Source organism: Phyllobates terribilis, unplaced genomic scaffold (assembly GCF_046119375.1).
Source record: "Phyllobates terribilis strain yellow unplaced genomic scaffold, ASM4611937v1 Scaffold_5__5_contigs__length_657084704, whole genome shotgun sequence".
NCBI lineage: Eukaryota > Metazoa > Chordata > Amphibia > Anura > Dendrobatidae > Phyllobates > Phyllobates terribilis.
In genome coordinates, this window is record NW_027362765.1 from 26,360,725 (window position 1) to 26,386,092 (window position 25,368).

The 25,368-nt window shown below is 46.7% G+C and overlaps 1 protein-coding gene across 3 annotated transcripts in view; it reads left to right on the forward strand.

Moving 5' to 3' along the window:
• Window positions 1-230: 230 nt before the first annotated feature.
• Window positions 231-25,368, forward strand: part of LOC141271778 (uncharacterized) — a 76,804-nt gene continuing 51,666 nt past the window's right edge. The window contains exons 1-2 of one of the 3 annotated variants that reach the window (XM_073681911.1): window positions 250-304; window positions 3,890-4,157. The gene's annotated coding sequence lies outside the window, so the exon portion shown is untranslated. Of the gene's footprint in view, window positions 305-3,765; window positions 4,158-25,368 lie in introns of those variants that run through there. The other 2 variants (XM_073681912.1, XM_073681910.1) reach the window with 2 other exon arrangements.

The window sequence follows — 25,368 nt, forward strand, 5'->3', positions numbered from 1 at the left end:
CGTACGCACGCGGCTCCGCTCCGTACGCCTCGTACACACGCGGCTCCGCTCCGTACGCCTCGTACACACACACGGCTCTGCTCCATACACCTCGTACACACACGGCTCTGCTACATCCACACTGTAAACCCCTCCTGACCCCACACATAAACTTCCCCTCATCCAGCACCATGACAACCAGCACAGCAGAGTCCTGCATCCACTGAGGCCCCTGATCATGTGACCCCTGACTCCTCCCCTCCTGTGACCTCATCACAGGTCCTGTGTGCACAGAACAGCCATATATGTGGTGGCGGCTCTGCAGGTATGTGGAGATTCCTCATTATTGGGAGCAGGGGACTTTAACCCTTTCAGCACTGAGACTGTTTTGATGCTTTTTTGTCACATCAGTGTGACACGTAGCGGTGCCTGGGACTCAGCAGTACAGTTCTCACGGTTCCCAGGCATCGGGTGCTGGAGGCTAGCCTCATCATTGTCCCCTGAGATCAGCCTCAGCAGGGGACAATGCTGAGAGTTGTATTCAGCCCCCACTGTCTCCAACAAGTGTAAAATTAAGAATAAAATAGAAAACAACAGTCTACCTCACTTTTCCAAAGTTGAAAGAACCAGTGTCCCACGCCGTGATCCATCTGTGTGACATTTGCTCATCACCATGAGCGGTGGCTTGAGGCGACTGCTTACAGTGAAGAGCTAAAGAGAATGACTATGCAGCGAGAGCAGCCCCTGACCTGCGGTGAACTCACTGACTTTTGAGTTTTCGGCCCAGTAGACATGTGAGGGCTTGTTTTTTGTGGGACAAGTTGTACTTTTGTATGATTCCATTTGTTCTTTCCCATAGTGTACTGGAAAACAGGAAAAAAAATCCAACTGCGTTAAAATAGGCAAAGAAAGTGCAATTCCACAATTTTGTTTTTATGCTCTACGTTCACTATATGGTAAAACTGACCTGGCAATATGATTTCCCAGGTCAGTACCAATATGCAGATACCAAAGATTTATGATTTTGTAAAAAAAAAAGAACTTGTGTCGCCATTTTCTGAGACCCATAGTTTTTATTTTTTTTGTATATGGGGCTGTTTGATTTCTTATTTTTTGCGCCCTTAGTTGACCTTTTTATTGATACCATTTCGGGGTGGATACAATGTTTTGATCGCCTCTTATTGCATTTCATTGCAATGTTGCAGAGGTAAAAAATACGTAATTCTGGGGTTTCAATTTTTTTTCTTGTTACGCCGTTTACAGATCAGATACATTTTTTATATTTTGATAGATCAGACATTTCTGAACACTGCAATACCAAGTATGTGTATTTTTTCTTATTGTTTTTTTTAATGGGGCAAAAGTGGGATTTTGCACTTTTCTTTTCATATTTTTATGACCTATGACGTAACTGCATCATATGTTGTGAAGGGGTTAATGTCATATCTAGTGGGCTAATAGAACAGGTCCTTCTGCCCACTAGGATTTATCCTGCTCTAATGGACCAGGTCCTTCTGCCAACTTGAATTTAGCTTGCTATGAGAAAGCTAAATCCCAGTGGGATTTACAGAGCTCCTGTGTATAATGTCACTGGTGATCACTGTATTTCCCGTACACTATATACAGAGCTCCTGTGTATGGGACACAAAACCAGGAGTGGGTGATAAATGCAGAATTGGTGACTTGTTTCTATTATACCTTTTCTCTGATTGTTCCTCACCTGGTTTTGGCTCCCACTCCTGAGAAAAAATACTGACAGTGGGGCTGTGGCCTATTATTTATATACAGACACTATATACAGAGGTCCTGTGTATAATGCCACTGATGATCACTGTATTACCTGTACACTGACACTATATACAGAGCTTCTGTGTATAATTTAATAGGGCCTGGCCAGAAGAGTCTACTTTGTCGTGGTTGTGGCTTAAAAAATCTTTGGCTCAAAACAAAAGCGAATGTGTGAATGGTGAGGACGTGGTGCAGAAGTGTAGTTTTTCCAAGAGTGAGCAGTAGACTGTGTAAGAGATGGAGGCGGAGCTGAGGCTGAGCCTGGGTAGAGTCTCAAGGGGGCCCAAAAATTCCTAGTGGCAGCCCTGCTTGGTTGGGCCCCATACCACAGATAATGCAGAGAAACGCCATAGCCCAGGAAAAAAGCCATAGAGAATCCTCAAGGAAATCAAGGGTCCTCATGCAGACCCACACAAGCAATAGGACTCCAAACATGCAGCCCCGCTCAAGTAACAGGACCCCATCCAGCCCCACGCAAATAACAGGAACCTGTCCTTCCCCATGTAGACCCCAGAACGCAGCCCCTCACAAGTATTAGGACCACTCCTGACCTACACAGATCCTTAGCACGCAGCCCCATGCAAGTGACAGGACCCGCTCTTTCCCCATGCAGTCCCCCAGCATGCAGCCCCATGCAAGTAACAGCAGCCACTCCTTTCCCGCTCAGACCCCCAGCACATAGCCCCATACAAGTGATAAGACCCCTTCCTTCCCCCTGCAGACTTATGCAAGTAAGAGGACCCCCTCCTTCCCCGTGCAGCCCCACGCAAATAACAGGAACCCCTCCTTTACCACACAGTCCCATGCAAGTAGCAGGACCCTCTCCTTCCCCACACAGACCCCACAGCATGCAACACCGTGCAAATCAATGGACCCCCTACTTCCTCACGCAAGTAACAGGACCACCTTCTTCCCTATGCATACCCCAGCAGACAGCCACACGCTATTAAGAGAACCCCCTCTTTCCCTGCGAATACCCCCAGCATGCAGCCCCACAAAAGTAACAGCACCCACTCCTTCCACACGCAGACCCCCAGCACCCAGCCCCATGCAAGTGACAGTACCCCCTCCTTCCCCATGCGGACCCCCAACACGCAGCCCCACAAAAGTAACAGCACCCCCTCCTGCCCCACGCAAGTAACAGGACCCCGTCCTTCCCCACATAGACCCCCCAGCAAGTAGCCCCATGGAAATAAAATGACCCCCTCCTTCACCATGCAGCCCCAAGTAACAGGATCCCCTCCTTCCCCACACTGACCCCCAGAACTCAGCCCAATGCAAGTATCAGCACCCACTTCACCACTCAGATCCACAGCACACATCCCCACACATGTGATAGGACCCTCCTCCCACCCCCTGCATCTTCACACACATAAAAGGACCCCCACCTTCCAATGCAGACCCCTACACACAGCCCTACCCAAGTGACAGGACCTCCTCCTTACCCATGCAGACCCTCAGCATGCAGCCCCATGCAAGTAACAGCACTGCTCCATCCCCACGCAGACCCCCAGCATGCCGGCCCACGCAAGTCACAGGACCCCATCATGTCACATGCAGACCCCTAGCACACAGCCCCATGCAAGTAACAGCTCCCCCTCCGTCCCCATTCAGAACCCCAGTATGCAGCTCCATGCAATTAATAGGACCCCCAGCACGCAGACCCACACAAGTAACAGGACCCCCTCCTTCCCCATACAGACCCCTCCAGCACACAGCCCCACACAAGTAACAGGACCCCCTCTGTGACTACACAGATTTTATTCTTAATTATGCCAGACGTATTATTCAGGGCACATGAGCCGTCGTTCACACCAGTCTGTACATCTTCCTGTAGATTTGTCTGTTGTATGATGATTTGGTGAATGGCTGTTGATTCTCTATTGTATCAGCCCCTGCAGCTTATTGTTCTGTTTTCCTTGGTAACAAAGGTGCGGGTTGTTTGAACAATCGATGTTTGTTATTTGGTGACTGTCTGCAAACATTGCAGGATAAATATGCAGGTTAATTGTCCACTGGAACAATGAGAGAGAGAATGCCTCCTCCCACCCTTCTCCAAGCCTGTGTATAATGCTCTGAATGTCATCTGTGGGTAGAAAAGAGACCTCTTTCCTTCTCTAAGAGACAGGATGTCCGCTTTAGAGACCACGGCCCCAGCTGTAGGAATACAAATCTGCTTCTCTGACCATCACTGAACACACAAAGACGTCTGGAGAATCCAGGTTGGGACAGTCAGGTCACCTGGCCACATATCTCTCTGTACTCAGTCATCTTGTAGATACCTCTTCTCTGTGGGTGTCCTCCAAAAGCGAGGTGCTACTGGTTGGGGTAGTCGGCCCTGGAAACCCCGAAGTCACAGAGGTTCTAATCCCCGGTGAGCCAGCGAAAAGGTGAGACTCCGTCATTTGCACCATCTTGTGTACTTGCTGGGACTGTTCTATATGTTATTGACTGTTGGTGATACAATAAAGTATCCCCCCATTGTGTTACCCTCACCCTGTGTGGTCTAAGTAGTTTTCTGCCCTCGTGGAAGGAGTGCGGGAGTTCACTGGGATGAGATCTGGTCCATGTCTTTCTAAACACAGCCAGGCCAGCGAACGAGAGCAGACACTGACCCTCATGTCTTCACACCCTCTTTCCCCAGCCCACAGCCCCATGCAAGTAACAGCACTCACCCCCATACAAGTGATAGGATCCCCTCCTTCCCCACACAGCCTCACGCAAGTAACAGGACCCCCTCCTCCATGCAGACCCCCAGCACTCAGTCCCATGCAATCAACAGGGCCCCCTCCTTCCCTACGCAGACCCCCAGCATGCAGCTCCACTCAAGGAACATGATTCCCTCCTTCCCCACGCAGTCCCCCATCACACAGCCCCACGCAAGGAAGAGAACCCCCTACTTCCCCATGCAAATAACAGCACTCACTCTTTCCTCATGTAGACCCCCCAGCATGTAGCCCCATGCAATTAACAGGACCCCTTCCTTCCCCACGCAGACCCCCAGTACGCAGCCCCGCGCAAGTAATAGGACCCCTCCTTCCACACGCAGACCTCCAGCTCACAGCCCCACGCAAGTATCAGGACCCCCTGCTTCCGCACGCAGACCCCCAGCACGCAGCCCCATGCAAGTAACAGGACCCCCTACTTCCCCATGCAAGTAACAGGATCCCTCCTTCCCCGCGCAGATCCCCAGAATTCAGCCACACACAAGTATCAGCACTACCGCCATACCCACGCAGACCCCCAGCCCGAGGGCCCACGCAAGTAACAGGACCCACTCATTCTGCACGCAGACCCTCAGCCTGCAGGTTTACACAAGTAACAGGAGCCCTTTGTTCCCCACACAGACCCACAGACCCACTTTTTGTAGCCAAACAAGAGTCTTTCAAAACTTGTTTGAGGGATTTTCATGCATTCTTCCTTGGAAAATTCTTTTAGTTCTGTGAGATTCCTGGGTCGTCTTGCATGCACTGCTATTTTGAGGTCTAGCCACAGATTTTCAATGATGTTCAGCACAAGGGACTGTGAGGGCCATTGTAAAACCTTCAGCTTGCGCCATTTGCGTCTAGTTTGTATTTTGACGTGTGTTTAGGATCATTAACCATTTGTAGAAGCCATCCTCTTTTTCAACTTCAGCTCTTTTACAGACGGTGTTATGTTTGCATCAATGAACTGGAGTATAAGTTGGTAAATATGCAATGTGTAGGAGCATGTTCACACTGGCCTTTAAACAGCCCAAACCTAAGATAGAAACTAAATTAACATATTCCTTACTATAAGTAAGTAAAAAGCACAAGTGCATATAAATAACATAGGATACTTAGTAAACTTTGTTTTTCATTAAAAAAAAAGCATAAAAGCCATCTTATTAGCGCCAAGGTGAGCCCAGTCATGACGGTACTAACCTCTAATATTAAAACCTTACCATGTGTCAAAGATGAACTCAATGTGAATAAGTGCCGAGCAGGATCGGAGTCCAACTATGGACACCCAGCAATGGGAAGCTTTATAAACGTAATGACCAGCTCAAAGAAAGGGAGACCTCACCCTTGTGTGCACTGAGGGCAAGAATCAAGACTTTTCCCATTTATCCAAAATGGTATCCATATCACTTCAGAGGGAGTTTGAGAATCTATAGCCGAAGGATCTCATTAACTTATTAAAAATTAACTTTTAATCAAATATTTTTTTAAAAATATCACAGTAAAGAGTTGAGCTCAGATCAGATTCACAGAATAGCTGGGTAGATAAGGTGGTCGCTGCTATCAGTATTTTCAGCAGATTGCAAAGATTAAATGCACAATCAGAGCTTCAAACATAGTAAGGCTATGTTGACACCTGGCGTTTTTTCACTGTTTTTTCTGCAAATTTTCAGCTGCGTTTTACAGTACCAGCAAAGTCTATGAGATTTCAGAAATCTCATGCACACACATTGATTTTTTTAGTCATCAGTATTTTGTGCTGAGCATGTCACTTCTTTAAGCATTTTTTCAGTGTTTTTAACCCATTGAAAGTAATGGGGGTTGAAAAAACGCCTCGTGTGAACATAGCTACCAGGTTTTGTTGTATTTTTAGTGAAAAAAAGCAAGTACAGCAGTGTGTGAAACTCCATTTATTTTTGTGATTTTACCATCTTGTCTTGGTCACCTGTGATGGCAGATTGGATTAGGATAGTTTAATTAAATTAGTGATGTGCACAATGTATACATTGTCTCAGCTAGGTGTGAAATTGAACAATCTTTTTTGATGCAGCTTCTTTCCTGCCAAGAGATCATAGCCAAATCTCCAAAATTCATGCAGTACACTGATAATCAGAAATAATAATAAAAAAGAAAGAGACGACAAATGTGTCCAATTGATTACCACTAGCGATGAGCAAGCATGCTCGTTACTCGCCTGAGCATCACAGTGCTCGAGATGCTCGTTACTCGGTGAGTGCTTTTTGAATGCTCGGGCGGGAGCTCGAGTCCCTGCCCCACATATTTGGAGATTTTTAGCTGCCAATTAACATGCAGGTATTGCCTGACAGTCACTGTAATGCCGTTGCCATGTTAGTAGTGGCATTACAAGAATTGGCTGGCAGCATAGCGTCATCGGGTCTATATAAGACCCAGGACCCCATGCTCGTTGTGAGGAGCTGGCCACTTACTAAAAACTTTTCTAGCATGGAGCACCCATTTTTGTAGATTTTATTGTTGTGTTTTGTTAGAAATTTGCTTGCTGTGTTTTATTAGTGATTTGTTTGGTCATCAGTTCAACCTCAGATATCAGTGCTTCCATTCAGTGACTTCTTCTCAGGGGCCGTGGGCCATTGTTCTCTCAGCCACTAGATCCCTTGTGTAGATGGGAAGAGTAGACGCAGAGGAGCCATCACCGCAGGGAGTCTCACAGGCAGACCAAGCTGATGACTTCGACCTGAGAAAATATCTCCACTAAGGCACACTTACCTGTGGGGTGAAGGGTGAGCTCTTGTGCCCATTCAGGGGCCGATCCCAGTGTAGGAGAAAAAGAAGACCCATTTCTAGTCTGAGGGAGTGCTGGGTGGTATTCAAGTGCTGTGGTCGCGATATCTGTCATCCGGAGGAGCATATGATGTGACTGCTGATATACCAGCGGGAGATACAGAAAGCTGTGGGCCAACCAAAAGTTGGGGAACAGTGGGTATCACCTGGTACGGGGCAGTGTAACTACTGATTCCGGGTTGGAAACTTGAGGACTGATAGAATTGCATTATGGCCAATTTACCTGGAATTGCTGTTTACCGTGGATGGAAAGAATAAAACTAATTGCATTGTTAACCTGCTTATATGATCATTAAAATCCATAACCGCACATCTTCACACTCGTCACCGTCTACCCTGTGTCACGGGTGTGTCAGGTGTAACAGACAGTCACTCTGAATCTGTTTGTAGAATGTTTCTGCGCCTGACATTGCAGATTCCTTCTTAATCCGTCTTCTTTTAGGACCCAGCAGCTACCTCCCTTCTGCTCTGATTGACACACCCTTGCCTGGGTGTTTAAAAACTCTTAGTCTGCTTCAGGGACTCGCTGGTGAAATTTATATGTTCCTTGGCTCTTGCTTGGAGTAGTAGCAGTCGGCTAGCTTCTCCTCTGGTGCCCATGGAGGACTGCTGGCTTTTCTCCTCTGGTGTCTGCTCAAGCTAAGTTATCCCCTTTGTTTGTCTTCCTTGTTGTCTATAGTTTGTAGTGGGGCCTGACTAGTGCTCACTCCTCCCCCTCCCTATCTAGGGCCTAGCTCTAGGGGTACACAGAACTTAGGTTTCCTGCTTTGCGATTGGTGTGGAACCAATATGTGGACAGTAGGGTAGGCAGGGATTTATTAGATCTGCCTAGCGGGTCTCCACTCCCCCTTTCCCTAGTGTTTGGGCTTCCTTCCTCTCCCCTTTGTGTTGCACTTAGTCTTCCCACACCGTACGTGACACCCTATCTGTACACAGTCAGAGTTGAGAGCTGCGGCTGAGCGAGGGAGAGAATTTTACCAGCGTCTAAGCAGGGATTATACATCACTTTGATTTATTTCATCTGCACCAACAGCCCTTGTAACGGCTCATTCTGATGAAAATTAATACTGTTGTTAGCAGTAGTTAGGAAGAGTTTTTGGAGAGATAGTGTAGGACAGGATTGGGTTCATTGCACGTTCTTTCTGCTGCTGGAACTCATATCAATAATAATCTTTTCCCGGTTAATCCTGCTAATTTTTGTTAAAAGCAATATAATACACCATTTATACTTGTCCATTTGTTTTTTAATAGCTTACAGCCAGATTTGGTTGATTTGAATATCATTGCTATACAGTGCAAGCAGTGAAACTTGTCCATCTGAGGTCGTCAAATATTACTTCAGTAATAATCCTGAATTTTTTTGAAGCTGTAAAATATAATACTCCATTTAAAATGGTGCAATGCTCGTGCTAAGGGACAGGGAAGTGGACCTGATGCTGATGGTGTATGCCGAGGTCGAGACCGTGGGCAAGGTTAAACTTTGCCTGCTGCGGGAGCACAACAAACACCCACATCATATCGACCTAGCTTCCTGTCTCACTTTGTAGGGGGGCACGGGACACCACTCTTGAAGCCCGACCAGTGTGAAAAGGTTGTTGGGTAGATAGGAGATAATGCTTCCAGTCAGTTTGCCAGCACCACCCTGTGTTCCACATGGTCCAGTCTCAGTATCCGTGAGTATGGACCACATAATCCTCACCCTGATCCTTCTTCCTCCCACCATGCCAAGTGCCCCAGAGACAAATGATCCCACACTTGGACACTCTGAAGAGCTGTTCACAGGTGTTCTGGACTTTCATCCTGCCTGCTTCAAGCGGGACTTGAGGAGATCGAATGTAGCGATGCCTAAATATTTGAGCAGCCAAGATCACAAGAAGGCGATGGTGGGAAACTGCAATTACTGTTGCAAGAGGTGGATGATAATAAAACACAATTGCCAGAAAATCAGGAGGAGGACCAGGGTGTTGACGAGGAAGACGATGTGGTGGACGATAAAGTCACTGACCCAACCTGGGACGGTGACATGTAAAGCGAGGACAGCAACGCAGAGGGGGAGGGATCCGTAGCACCACAACAGGCAGTGTGGTGGCCACAAACACAAGGCGGGCAACTGTTCCCCTGAACATTAACATGAGGGAAGTTGCCAGTCCAACTGTTAGATCTTCCGAAGTGTGGCACTTTTTTTAAAGACTGTCCAGTTAACCCAAAAAAGGTAATTTGCAACATCTGCAATGCCAGCATCAGCAGAGGCAGGGCAATTACCAGCCTGACCACCACCTGCATGCTCAGGCACATGACAGCAAAGCACCCGACTAGTTGGGCCGAACACCAAGGTTCAGAAACAGTGTCTGCTTGTGACTCCACTGCCTCTTTCCCTGTTGTACGTGCACGCCAGTCCCCTGTCCAACACACAGGCAAAGATGCCTCCAACCCTGCACCTGTCGTTCCACACTTGTAACCACCGTAAGCAACCATGTCCACATCCATGTCCCAGCGTACCGTTCAGTTGTCCCTACCTCAGTCCTTAGAACCCAAGTGCAAATACGCAGCCACCCACCCACAAGCAACAATACTAAACTGCCACATTTACAGACTGCTTGCACTGAAAATGTTACCTTTTAGGCTTGTAGAGACTGAAGCTTTCTGCAACCTCTTGGCAGCGGCTGTCCCTAGGTACTCGGTCCGCAGCCGCCACTATTTCTCCCAGTGTGCCGTCCCCGCCCTACACAAGCATGTATCCCATAACATTACCCATGCCCTTACCAACGCAGTTACTGTGAAGGTCCACTTAACAAAGGACACGTGGAAAAGTGCTTGTGGCCAGGGACGCTACATTTCCCTAACGGCACACTGGGTGAATATTGTGGAAGACAAGACCCATTTGGACCCTGAGACAGAACAGATGCTACCGATGCCGAGGATTGCGGGCCCTGGGTCAATCAGGGTTGCTCCCACCTGCTACAGCAGTCCCTGCACCTTCTCATCAGTGTTATGATCTGCAACATAAACTAAGGAAAGAATGGGAAAAGCTGTCCCTACAGTAAGACTAAGCTGAATCCCTATGATGTAGCGGGCAGCCTGTTCCTTGTGAACAGACCCGCCTTCGTCCTCGGCTAGTCTGAACGGAGACCCATAGAATAAAGGGAGGGGTCCCTAAAAGAACTAAGGACTGGGACAAAAATGGGACACCTAACTGTTAGAACTCTCTTGTTAGTTTTTTTTTAGTTTGCTGGTCACATGACCATTTTTGCCTATTTAATCCGGCTCCGCCCTCCTGGTCTTGCTGGACTTCATTGTATTTACTACTCTTGAGCTAGCTTGGTGCTCTGTTGCCGTTCTCTGTTAGTTTTGCTAGGTCTTCTGACCTCTATGCTTTTTGTTGTGTGTTTGTCTTTGACTGCTACTATTTCTGCTAGGAGGTGTCCAACTTATCCCAGTCCCTAGTTCTTGTAGGGATCCCTCCCTCACATCTATAGGTCTTCGTACAGACTAGCCGAGGACTTTAGCGGGTCTGATCGCAGGATCAGGTTCCCCGTTACATCGTAGGGATCTAGTTTAGTTCTATTGTAGGGACAGTTCTCCTGTCTTTTCTTAGTCCCTGTAGCAGATCATAACAGTAAGTCCAGCCCTAAAAAAAAAAAAAAAATTTTCTCTAAGGAAAGACCTCCAGTTTTCCATCATGGTCTCGGTTCAAGATTTGGCTCAACGCTTGCAGGGACTCTCTCTGGAGGTGGCCGAGCTCCAACAACACGTGAGTAGCTGTTCTGGAGCGCATTTTGTGGAACCAAAGGTACGTCTGCCTGATCTATTTTTTGGCGAACAACAAGATTTTTTTCCTTTTAAAAATGCTTGTTTATTGTATTTTCGTTTGAGACCCGGATCCTCTGGTGATGAATCACAGCGCATAGGGTTCATAATGTCACTTTTGCGCAAAGATCCTCAGGGATGGGCCTTCTCTCTCCAACCTAGTGATCCGTGCTTTAGATCAGTGGATAGTTTTTTTTCTGCTTTGGGTTTGTTGTATGATGACCCTGATCGTGTCTCATCTGCTGAGTCTGAATTGAGACGTTTGAGGCAGGGATCAGGTAATGTGGAAAAATATTGTTCTCACTTCCGTCGGTGGTCTGCCCAGGTGGGGTGGAACGATTCAGCTTTGAAAAGCTTGTTTCTTGCAGGGCTAGGTGAAAGGGTTAAGGATTTACTGATTGCTTATCCCACACCTGGAAACTTGCAGGAGGCAATGCAATTAGCTATACGGGTGGACAGGAGACTGCGTGCAAGGGTTAATGAGAGCAAATCCTCTGCTATGTCAGCTCCGAGTCCTGAGAGGGTCTGTGTTGACAATGGAGAGCCGATGGAGATTGGGGCGATGACACCCCGCTCTCAGGAAAAAGACCGCAGGCTTTCTGAAGGCTTGTGCTTCTATTGCGGAAATTCTGGTCATTTTATTAAGAACTGTGTGCTTCGTATGAAGAAAGATAAAAAATTGGGTCCCAAGTTCGTAGGGCCCTTTAAGGTGCTTCAGATAGTTAACCAATCTGCTGTTAGGTTGGAGGTTCCTACGTCCTGGAAGATTAACCCAGTGTTTCATGTTTCTCTGTTGAAAAAAGCTGATGTGTCGGATGGTGACGCCTCTGCCACTGTTCCTCCGGTGGTGGAGGACGGGGAATATGAAATTTCCCGCATCCTAAATTCTAGACGGTATAGAGGGAGTTTGCAGTATCTCGTCGCTTGGAAGGGTTTCGGACCTGAGGATAACTCATGGGTGAGGGCGGATGATGTTTCTGCTTCCAGACTTGTCAGAGCGTTTCACAGGAGGTTTCCTGGTAAGCCTGGGCCTAGGGGATCCGGAGGATCCTCTTAGAAGAGGGGGTACTGTTAGAACTCTCCTGTTAGTTTTTTTTTAGTTTGCTGGTCACATGACCATTTTTGCCTATTTAATCCGGCTCCGCCCTCCTGGTCTCGCTGGACTTCATTGTATTTACTACTCTTGAGCTAGCTTGGTGCTCTGTTGCCGTTCTCTGTTAGTTTTGCTAGGTCTTCTGACCTCTATGCTTTTTGTTGTGTGTTTGTCTTTGACTGCTACTATTTCTGCTAGGAGGTGTCCAACTTATCCCAGTCCCTAGTTCTTGTAGGGATCCCTCCCTCATATCTATAGGTCTTCGTACAGACTAGCCGAGGACTTTAGCGGGTCTGATCGCAGGATCAGGTTCCCCATTACATCGTAGGGATCTAGTTTAGTTCTATTGTAGGGACAGTTCTCCTGTCTTTCCTTAGTCCCTGTAGCAGATCATAACACTAACAGAAGTTGTTTCAGAGCAAAAAGACAAACTGACAAAAAGTACTAGAGGTCCCAGAGGACCAATCAAACTAGACAGAGATAGGCACCGAAGCACCTGGCTAGAGAGACAGGCAAAAAACACTGAAGTCCAGCAAAGCCAGAAGGGCGGAGCTGGAATATATAGGCAGCTGGTCACGTGACCGCAAAACACAAGATAGCAAAAACTAACAGGAGGGTTCTAACAGTACCCCCTCTTCTATGAGGATCCTCCAGGCCCATGCCTATCAGGAAACTTCCTGTGGAAAGCTTTAACAAGCCTAGGAGCAGAGACATCATCCGTCCTTACCCAGGAGTTGTCTTCGGGACCGAAACCCTTCCAGGAGACAAGATACTGTAATTTCCCTCTATGCCATCTTGAATTCAAAATACGAGAAATTTCATATTCACAGTCTTCCTCCACAGGAGGAACTGTGACAGTGGCGTCCTTATTAGAAACGTCAGCCTTTTTCAACAAGGAAACATGAAACACAGGATTAATCTTTCAGGAAGTAGGGACATCCAATCTGACAGCAGTTGTTGCAGAGCAAAAAGACAAACTGACAAAAAGTACTAGAGGACCAAGCAAACTAGACAGAGAGAGGCACCGAAGCACCTGGCTAGAGAGACAGGCAAAAAACACTGAAGTCCAGCAAAGCCAGAAGGGTGGAGCTGGAATATATAGGCAGCTGGTCACTTGACGCTCAAAACACAAGATAGCAAAAACTAACAGGAGGGTTCTAACACTCAGCCCCTATCTTCCAAACGTCAGCAACATCAGTCGCAAGCTGGAAGCACTGCCTCGGCCAAGCAGCAACAGGCTCTGCTGAAGCTAATCTACTAGGTGACAAACCGCACACTGCTGCAGAGTTGTTGAAATCTGTAACAGAGCAGACAGATCTGTGACTTTTGCCCCTGAGCCTACAGCCAGGCATGGTCATGTGTGACAATGGCCGTAACCTGGTAGCGGCACTGACGCTTGGCAACCTCGCACACGTACCTTGCCTGGCCCACGTGCTGAACTTAGTGGTTCAGCGGTTTCTGCATGGGCATTACCAGCCTAGTAGACCCACTCCTTTTTTATTTTTACTAAAAATTTTCTGAAGGCCCTTCACTACGTCTCTCCAAAGGGGTATTGGAGTGCCTCCTAATTTTTTGCCAGCCCTTGTACTTACTGCATACACATTAACAGTTTTGGAGACCCACTCCTTAATAATGGAATTTTTTTTTATGAGACCGATTCAAATTGATTCTATATTATACAATATTTATTCTCTTACTGGAATTCATGTACGATAAGCTCTCGCACAAGGGACAGCATATTGCAGGCATCTAGTCAGTCCGTGCTGCAGCAACAGAAAAAAAAAAAGTTTATTCTATTCCCTATTAATACCGCTGTTAGCTGCATTTAGTATGGGGATAGCTGCGATGTGGTATTATCTGCTGGAAATGAGTGTTTGTTCTGCTCACAAACATCTCTTTTACAGTCCATAACTTGATTTATCTTTTCCATACACTCATTGACTGATTCTTAATTTTTATGGTGACCTATACTCAGAAATGCATCAAAGTTTTTTGAAATTCATCAAAGTTGACAGAAATTATGGGCAGGATGGTGGATCAGTGGTTAGCATTCCCGCCTTGCAGCACTGGGGTCCTGGGTTCAAATCCCACCAAGGACAACATCTGAAAGGAGTTTGTATGTTATCCCCATGTTTGCGTGGGTTTCCTCCGGGTTCTCCAGTTTCCACCCACACTCCAAAGACATACTGACAGGGAATCTAGATTGTGAGCCCCAATGGGGACAGTGTTGATAATGTCTGTAAATCGTTGTGGACATAGTGGTACTATATAAGTCAGTAAAATAAATAATTTCATTGAAGTTGACAGAAATTTTTCAAAGTTAACAAAATTTACTGATGTAATGTGTCCATTCGCAGTTTCTCTGTAGCTTCTTTATGTAACTCTCAGAACTCTCCAGTGCTTGGTATCCATCCATTTCTGGGTGCTTCTTGAAGTATGTTTGGGGTCATTGTCCTCCTGGAAGACCCTTGACATAGGATGCAAACCCAGATTTCTGACACTGGGCACTACATTGCGACCCAAAAACCTTTGAGAATCTTCACTTTTCATGATGACTTGCACACAATCAATGCTCCCAGTGCCAGAGGCAGAAAAACAACCCCTAAATATCTTGGAACCTCCACCATATTTGACTGTAAGTACTGTGTTCTTTTATTTGAAGGCCTCATTCCATTTATAGTAAACAGTTGAATGATGTGCTATATCAAAAAGCTCTATCTTGCTCTCATCTGTCCACAAGATGCTTGCTGGCCCTCTAAAAATAGTGGGGGCTGCCTTTTAACACTCTATAAATTGTGAAGGCCGCCTGTTGGCCCTCCCAAGTTTCAAATTTTACAGTATTAATACCATAATACAAAAAATAAAATTTTACCACCTCAGATGCATGAATTATATTGCAGTAGCAATATATGGCTATGCAAAGCATAGTCAGCTGATGGCCCTCCAAAAATGTTGAGTGAGGGCTGGCTGTTGGCCCTCTAAAATTTGAGTGCAGGCTGTCGAATGGCCCTCTGACAATAGTGAGGGCCACCTGCTGGCCATCTAACAATAGTGAGGGCCGCCTCTTGGCCCTGAGACAAAAAATGAGGCCATGAAAGAGGATGTCTGATTATGTCTCACACACCACATGGGCAAATTAGGTACTAAAATGTTAAAATTACATTTACTGGTGAATATTTTTTTTAACGTTGAAAGCAATGCAAAGGTGCAATAACACAGCAAAAATGCTACATGTGAACATAGCCCAGGATGTGGAGGAGCCTTTTTTTTCTCTTATTTATTTTGACTAATGTGCAAGTCATTATCCTGGAAAGAATGTTTCTTAACATTTTTCTCCAGGTAAATCCATTTTGTCTTTGTTTTATTGTCTGTACTTAAAAGTGGTGTAATACTCTGACAACATTGCTCACAGCAGCAACCTGGGAGTCAGAGATGCTTCCAGGGGTCTTCCCATGCTGTTCCCATGTCATTTCAGCGCTGTTTCCATCAATTTGACCAATTTTTAGACCCCTCCCCCCCTCCAGACCTCCGGGGGCGGGCCACCAGAAAAATGCTTGAGTTTCCCATTGACTGATTTCCATTATACTCTTTACTCTGAGTACCCAAGCATTATGATTTGCTCGACCCGAGCAACGAGTACATGAGCATTTTAGTGCTCGATCATCACTAATTACCACCTATGATAATGGACCAACAGGGGTTAGAAGAATTGTGGATAAATACTGGGGGATTTTGAGAATGGATAGAGACTTGGTCAAACTGGTCGGACCCTCCCCTAAAATTACCCACAAAAAGAACCGATCAATAAAAGACCGAGTTGTTCACAGCCATTTTGTTGGCCCCACAGTGATTACCATGGTTACCAAAGAGACCAAAGGGCTGCAGTAAATGCAAAGGCTGTGTGGCCTGTCCTGTTATGGAGACAGCCAGGTCACGCAGAGAGAATACACCATTAATGATTTCATCTATTCTAAGACAAAAGGGGTGGTCTATAAGGCCACATGCGGATGTGGAAAGGAATTTGTGGGTAAAACCACATGAGACCTTAGCAGACGGGTGGATGAACACCCAAACATATTAATTCTGTACATGAAGGGGACGTATCATATTTACGGTTTATGGGAACTGACCTGGTAAAACCTCCAAAAAGAGGGGGTAATTTTGAAAGATTGCTGCTTCAGAGAGAATCTAAATGGATTTTCCGATTACAAACTGCAGCTCCTGGGGGATTAAATGAGCAGCTGAACTTCAGCTGCTTCGTTTGATTTTGAGGGTCTTGGTTCACATCGGGAAAGCTGGATCTCATCTTTTTCTTGACCAATTGATGGCTGACAAACCCTTCCGAAGAATACCAGAGTCGATTGGGGTCGAGTAGAGAGCCGTTTCAAGGTGAAATCTACCATTTGTGAAGTGTTTTATATTGTCGTACACTCACAGGAGGTTTCTTACACCACGACTATCTTTAGGGTGAATTATGAATTTCCCTCAGTAGCTGAGCTATTCCAGAATAGGAACAAATGGCGCTCCTGAATGTCTAGATAAGATTAATGAGGATTTATGGAGGTTGTTGGTAATTGGAACTGCAAAAAATACCCCCCCCAAAACCTCCTAACCCCACATACAAAACTCACTCCTCATCCCTCCATTGAAAACCTTCCGTACTACTAAGATATATGATTAATATCAATAGTACAGCCACTTCAGCACCGTTATAAATAGTGAATCTTTAACATGTATGACAATTAGAACATAATAGATATTGTGATAAATAGATATTCAATTGATTTAGCAGTGATTAAGCATGGCCTTACAGAAGTTGGCAGAATAAGTGTCATGAGCAGTGGGACACTGTAGAGAACATAGGGGAGTGCTGCAGGGCGGGAGCTTCAGGACAATACTGATGAATGACTTAATGCCCTTTGTGACAAAACAGCTTCTTATCTTAATCAGCCAGACATCTAGATTTGTTAAGCCAAGAGAAATACACTATTGTGTTTGTGTTGCCTTCTGAATGTATGTGTTTTTTCTTTGGCTGATCAAGAAGGACAGTGACTCAGAGGAACAGTGAATGTTTGCTAAATATGCTGATTAACCATTGTGTGGACCCTGTGGCTTGTTGACTCACAAAAAAGTAGGACAAACTATGCAAATTCATTAAATGCTCAATCATTGAAGTCCTGAGCCCTGTGGAATAATACCTTCCCTAATCCTTGACTTGTGGATGTGAACTTGAGAGGATGATTGGAACTATTTAAGGAACATATGCCTCTATAGCAGTCAGAATTGAAAGAGAGACTTTACAAGGAGAATCAAAGATCAGACAGACTCTTCAAGACATCAGCTTGGTAGCATGGCTTGATCCAGAGAGACACAGATTTGGATTCTACATGATTCCAGCCTAGGGGTACACAGCCCTGACTGGAAAGATACAAATCTGCTCCATTTACTATCAGAGAACCCATGGATACATTTTTGGAAGACCAGGTTGGAACAATGAAGTCACCTGGCCCTATAGATATGTTGTTTGGGGTTGCAAGTAGGGACCCTCCGTTAATCTTGAACCCATGGAGTCATTCAGAGAAGTCATATTGGGACCAGTTGGTCATCTGGCTCCATGCAAACTCTCGGAGAGGCCAGGGTGGGACCCTCGGGTCTTCTGGCCTTGTACTTCGATGGACTGTCAGCTTCCTAAGCTTGCTGCTACCGCCGCTCTGTGGGTCACGCCAAAAGCGGGGAGCCACTGGTTGAGGTAGTTGGCCCTGTAAGTCCCAAAGTCACAGCTGTTCTATACCCAACAGGCCAGAGTAAGGGTGAGGCTGCGTGCCCACTATGCATTTTTTGGCCCCCGGTCTCCTCAGCGATGTGTCTGGTCTGTTGTATGGGTCGCGGTGGTGTGAGGACCTGCCATGACTTCATTTAGTCATGTGACAGGTCACGCGACCGCTGTCGTCGGCGGTCGCGTGACCTGTCACATGACTCAATGACCTCATCGCAGGTCCTTTCACACCACCGCGACCCATACAACAGACCAGACGGAGCGGAAAAAACACCGGGGGCCATCGGAAGGTAAGTATAATCTTTATTTTTTATTTTTTACCATTCTTATTCTTTTTTTTAACTATTACTTGGTCACATCATATAAATCCATGCCGGTTGCATGGATTTATATAGTGTGACCACGTTATCAAGCACTTTTCCAAGTGATGCTAAAATCGCTTGGAAAAGCGCTTGATAACCCGCATGCAGAAATGCATGTGAAGAACGCTTCACATCCGCATGTCCCTGGCAGGAAAAACACATGTAAAATCCGCATGCTTTTTTCCTGCCAGGGAGAAGCGGAAAGAATATGCAGCATTTTTGCATCGTGAACACTTAGCCTGAGACTGTGTAATTTTGTACCATCTTGGGTATTATGCTGGGTCTGTTCTCTATGTGTTTATTGTCCGTTTGTTGGTTCAATAATGTATTGCCACACTGTTTTATACTCACCCTGTGTTGTCTGAATAGTATTATGGACACGGAAGACCCCGAGTCGTCAAACCCTCCTTGCCCTGGCTGAGCGTTTTGGTGGGCAGTCCTCTCTTGACAGATTTGTTGTGGTACCATGTTCTTTCCATTTCATGATAATGGCTTTGATGGTGCTTTGGGGGATCATCAAAGATTGGTATATTTTTTTTTTTATAACCCAACCCTGACTTTTACTTCTCAACAACTTTGTCCCTGACTTGTTTGGAGTGTTCTTTGGTCTTCATGGTGTTGTTTGGTTTGTGGTGTTACGGGAGTGCTGTAGGGCTGTATCTCCAGGACAATGCTGATCAATGAGTTAATGCGGGAAGGAAATGAGGGAGGTGGTTGTGGCACATTATGGAGAGTCAGCATGACAGAACCAATGAAGTGAGAGCAAGATGTCTCCATGTTGACTGACCAGCCAGGAAGCAGCGTCACACGCCGAACCTGCATTATCTAATGGAGCACAAGCATTGAGTCCTCCTAGTTATGCAGGAGGGGATGGAGGGAAAGTACATAGATTAAACAGCTGACTCCCTGGTTTATTTAGACAGGAAGTGCGGGATCACACACCTGGAATGCGGTAAGCATTAAGGGTGCAATGTGTGTGTATATAACATATATGTATATGTACATATATATATTATTATTTATTATTATAGCGCCATTAATTCCATGGTCCTTTACATGTTTAAAAGGGGTATACATAGCAAACAACAAGTACAATAATTTGAACAAAAACGAGTCAGCGATTGTTACAGGAGGAGAGAGGACACTGTCCGCGAGGGCTCACAATATATATATACAGTGGGTACGGAAAGTATTCAGACCCATTTAAATTTTTCACTCTTGGTTTCATTGCAGCCATTTGGTAAATTTTAAAAAGTTCATTTCTTTCTCATTAAAGTACACTCTGCACTCCATCTTGACGGAAAAAAAACAGAAATTTTTGCAAATTTATTAAAGAAGAAAAACTGAAATATCACATGGTCATAAGTATTCAGACCCTTTGCTCAGACACTCATATTTAAGTCACATGCTGTCCATTTCCTTGTGATCCTCCTTGAGATGGTTCTACTCCTTCATTGGAGTCCAGCTGTGTTTAATTAAACTGATAGGACTTGATTTGGAAAGGAACACACCTGTCTATATAAGACCTCACAGTTCACAGTGCATGTCAGACCAAATGAGAATCATGAGCTCAAAGGAACTGCCCAAGGAGCTCAGAGACAGAATTGTGGCAAGGCACAGATCTGGCCAAGGTTACAAAAGAATTTCTGCATTACTCAAGGTTCCTAAGAGCACAGTGGCCTCCAGAATCCTTAAATGGAAGAAGTTTGGGACCACCAGAAGTCTTCCTAGACCTGGACATCCAGCCAAACTGAGCAATTGTGGGAGAAGAGCCTTGCTGAGAGAGGTAAAGAAGAACCCCAAGCTCACTGTGGCTGAGCTCCAGAGATGCTGTGGGGAGATGGGAGAAAGTTCCACAAAGTCAACTATCACTGCAGCCCTCTACCAGTCGGGCCTTTATGACAGAGTGGCCCGACGGAAACCTCTCCTCAGTGCAAGACATATGAAAGCCCGCATAGAGTTTACTCAAAAACACATGAAGAACTCACAGACTATGAGAAATAAAATTCTCTGGTCTGATGAGACGAAGATAGAACTTTTTGGTGATAATTCTAAGCGGTATGTGTGGAGAAAACCAGGCACTGCTCATCACCTGCCCAATACAATCCTAACAGTGAAACATGGTGGCAGCATCATGCTACGGGGGCGTTTTTCAGCTGCAGGGACAGGACGACTGGTTGCAATTGAAGGAAACATGAATGCAGCAAGAACAGAGATATCCTGGATGAAAACCTCTTCCAGAGTGCTCTGGACCTCAGACTTGGCCGAAGGTTCACCTTCCAACAAGACAATGACCCTAAGCACACAGCTAAAATAACAAAGGAGTGGTTTCAGAACAAATCTGTGACCATTCTTGACTGGCACAGCCAGAGCACTGACCTAAACCCAATTGAGCATCTCTGGAGAGACCTGAAAATGGCTGTCCACCAACGTTCACCATCCAGCCTCATGGAACTGGAGAGGATCTGCAAGGAAGAATGGCAGAGGATCCCCAAATCCATGTGTGAAAAACTTGTTGCATCATTCCCAAGAAGACTCATGGCTGTACTAGCTAAAAAGGGTGCTTCTACTCAATACTGAGCAAAGGGTCTGAATACTTATGACCATGTGATATTTCAGTTTTTCTTTTTTAATAAATTTTCAAAAATGTTTACATTTTTTCAGTCAAGATGGGGTGCAGAGTGCATTTTAATGAGAAAAAAAAGAACTTTTTAGAATTAACCAAATGGCTGCAATGAAACAAAGAGTGAAAAATTGAAAGGCATCTGGATACTTTCCGTACCCACTGTATATTAGCGACTCTTTAGGGAAGCTAATGGTATTGGTGGGGGTACCTGTGCAACACCAAACACGCCCCAGAATCTCAATTTTTATGGAGGAGTGCAGAACTCTGCACACTTCTCCTATACATAAGCTGGGCTCACGCCCGGCTCCATACCCCATCTTGTTCTCAATCTTTGGATCTACTAGATCCATTGCCCTTATACAAATACACTCCCTGATGAGACCTCATGAATGAGGCTGAAAAGCGTAGGTAGGGATTTTTGTGGGGGTACGTTTGTTTCTAGGATATACACTTGGGTACGGGAGCTTCGCTGGGCACGACCGGGACAGTAGAAAAGAACCTTCTTGTAAGCTGCTGACCCGGTCTTTCCATCCAGCAGGAACTAAGTGCATCCAGAAAGGAGTGAGGGGAGATGGAGTTGTGATGGCCCTCCCTGGGAAATGGGGTTACTCGGAGCCGGGTCGGTGTAAGGGTAGCGGGGGATGCAGTCGTGGCCTGGACTCTGTCCGTGCCCAGGGCGGTCACATAAAAAGGGGGGGTGTTTAATGGGCTTTCAAGTAAGAGTGGTATTTTTCGACTACGCCACCTACGGTTTCCGGTGATGAGCACCAGCACTGCTTCAGTCCACTGAGGCCAGTGTTACCAGCAGCTAAGGTGGAACGGCTCCCCGCAGGCGGAGCATGCCTCGGGGCAGTGTGTGGAGAAATGGTGGGTGCAGTGCCGTGCAGGAAATAACAGGCTGAAGCGGGGTGTGAAGTCATCCAGGGCTTTTACTCACATTCAGATGAACTTTTAGCCGCAAAGCTTCCCTCTGCTCCTCACGGCATACTGCGGCCACCGGGAAGGGGGTCCAGCACTTTCCAGGTAGATCAGGATCACCTGTCGAGACTCCTCTGGGGTGTGTTCCTCTCCTTGGTAGGTTCTCCCACTAAGTCTTCTCCTGACTGTTTGTGTGGTTAGAACAAGGTGTAAGGCAGGGTCCCACTGGGTGAACGCAGTGTGAGAGATACAGGTGGCGTAGGCCGCTCCGTCCATATCCCCCTGGGAACCACTAAGCCTCCGGGCTTTTCTGACTGAGACATGAAGTAACAAAGTCAGATATCGGGGGCCGGTCACCCCTCTTGCAGAAGGAATCCCTCTGACTAGGCCAGAATAAAGAATACAGGTGGCGTAGGCCGCTCCGTCCGTATCCCCCTGGGATCCTTTTGCCTGTGGAGCCTATCTTCTCTGCTCCCCTCCAGGCCTTCTTAGGTAAGGACCTTGACCGGGTAGAGACAGTGGTTAACTCTGACCCGCTCCTCGTCTCAAGGCCAGAGTACGAGGACCGTATATCTTCAGTCGGATGCAGACTCTAGCAGAGGACCACAATCAAGAGACGAAGATCACAATCAAAAGACCTTGAACTTAAGATGGCCGTAGATTAAGTATGAATTAGTAAGTGTTGCCTAAAAGTGTGTCCTCCACCCAGGGGCGGACACAGACTGTAGTGGGCCCCTGTGCAAGAAATTTTTGGGGGCCCCCCCCTGCCCTTCATAAGGCAACAAAGTTATGTAAACATAACCCCCCCTGTGCATCTCTCACCCCCCCATGTGCAGCTCACCCCCCCGTACATCTCTCATCCCCCCCGTGCATCTCTCATCCCCCCCATGCATCTCATCCCCCCCCTGTGCATCTCTCATCCCCCCATGTGCAGCTCACCCCCCGTGCATCTCTCATCCCCCCTCGTGCATCTCTCATCCCCCTCCGTGCATCTCTCACCCCCCCGCGCATCTCTCACCCCCCCATGCATCTCTCATCCCCCCATGCATCTCTCATCCCGCCCATGTGCATCTCTCATCCCCCCCATGTGCATCTCTCATCCCCCCATGTGCATCTCTCATCCCCCCATGTGCATCTCTCATCCCCCCCATGTGCATCTCTCATCCCCCCATGTGCATCTCTCATCCCCCCCTGTGCATCTCTCATCCCCCCCTGTGCATCTCTCATCCCCCCCTGTGCATCTCTCATCCCCCCCTGTGCATCTCTCATCCCCCTATGCATCTCTCATCCCCCCCATGTGCATCTCACCCCCCATGTGTATCTCTCATCCCCCTGTGCATCTCTCATCCCCCTGTGCATCTCTCATCCCCCCCGTGCATCTCTGATTCCCCACACTCCTAGTTAATTAATTGTATTTAAAAAAAATAAAACTTGTTATACTTACCCCAATGCGATCCCTGCAGAATCCTGGCGCTCGTCCACGTCGCTGCCACCAGGTTCTCTTGACGTTCGGCCATGTGATGGCGCCACATGCATAGCCAGCAGCTTTTGTTTTGGCCAAAAGATTTTTAAAGTCGCCACCACGATAAGGTAGACTCTTCTGGCCGGGCCCTACTCTAACCTATTAAAATTTTCTTAAAATATCCAATACTCCTTTTAGATATATTTTTATTTAGTTTTCTTTAAGGGAATGTGTCATATACATTTTTTTAAAAAATGACCAATAATACCACATACAGGGAATAGCGCCACACCATGACCAGACCACATATTACCACAACATAGTGACCGAAAAATGCCACACAGAAGGAAGAAAAACTGCCACACCATGACCAGACCACATATTACCACCACATTACTAATATTACCACCACATTACTAATATTACCATAAGTGTCATTATACACGGGAGCTCTATACATGGTATGTATAATGTAAGTGTCCAAGTAATCTAGTGATCACCAGTGACATTATACACAGGAGCTCTGTATATAGTGTCAGTGTACAGGTAATACAGTGATCACCAGTAACATTATACACAGGAGCTCTGTATATAGTGTACAGGTAATACAGTGATCACCAGTGACATTATACACAGGAGCCCGGTACATAGTATATAGTGTAAGTGTACATGTAATACACTGACTCACTGGTGACGTCTCTAGGTGAAGTCCTTCAGCTACGCTTTTCTCCTTCATCCAGCACAGACCGCCATCACATCTTCCAGCCAGGACTCGTCTCTGCATAAAATAACACAGTTATCTAGAGCACATTCCCCAACGTCTACATTACGCAGCTGAATACAGACGTGCATCCACCATCAATATATGGTTAGTTATTATACAACCTACCATTCCAAATATAAATTGTAATCCACCACGGTGCCCCCATTAACTGTAAATAGGCACTTAATATATAATTTAATTAGAACCTCTACTCTTTCCGCCAATTTGTTACCAGTTACACTCCTGCATCCGCAACGCCCCCTACTCTATACTTCCTGCTCCCCGCATTCATTATTTACATGCACCCCCTGCCCCAATTCATTATATTATGTCCGTGCTCTCCCCACCCCATCATCATTTACTCTCCCCCACCCCACATTCATTATGTGCAGCTCATTATCCCCCTACTCCCAATTCCCCCATGTGCAGCTCATTTTCTCCCAATTCCCCCATGTGCAGCTCTCAAACCCCCCCATGTGCAGCTCTCATCTCCCCCCATGTGCACATCTCTCATCCCCCTCCCCCACATGTGCATCTCTCCCCCTCCCCCACATGTGCACCTCTCACCCCCCCACATGTGCACCTCTCACCCCCCCACATGTGCATCTCTCATCTCCCGCCCCACATGTGCATCTCTCATCCCCCCCCCCACATGTGCATCTCTCATCTCCCCCCCCACATGTGCATCTCTCATCCCCCCCATGTGCATCTCTCATCTCCCCCCCGTGTGCATCTCTCATCTCCCCCCCATATGCATCTCTCATCTCCCCCCCATGTGCATCTCTCATCTCCCCCCATGTGCATCTCTCATCTCCCCCCCATGTGCATCTCTCATCTCCCCCCCATGTGCATCTCTCATCTCCCCCCCATGTGCATCTCTCATCTCCCCCCCCATGTGCATCTCTCATCTCCCCCCCATGTGCATCTCTCATCTCCCCCCATGTGCATCTCTCATCTCCCCCCCATGTGCATCTCTCATCTCCCCCCCCACATGTGCATCTCTCATCCCCCCCCCACATGTGCATCTCTCGTCTCCCCCCCCCACATGTGCATCTCTCATCTCCCCCCCCACATGTGCATCTCTCATCCCCCCCCCCACATGTGCATCTCTCAGCTCCCCCCCCACATGTGCATCTCTCATCCCCCCCCCCAAATGTGCATCTCTCACCCCCCCCCCACATGTGCATCTCTCATCTCCCCCCACTCCTAGTTAATTGTATTTAAAAAAAATAAAACTTGTTATACTTACCCCCATGCGATCCCTGCAGAATC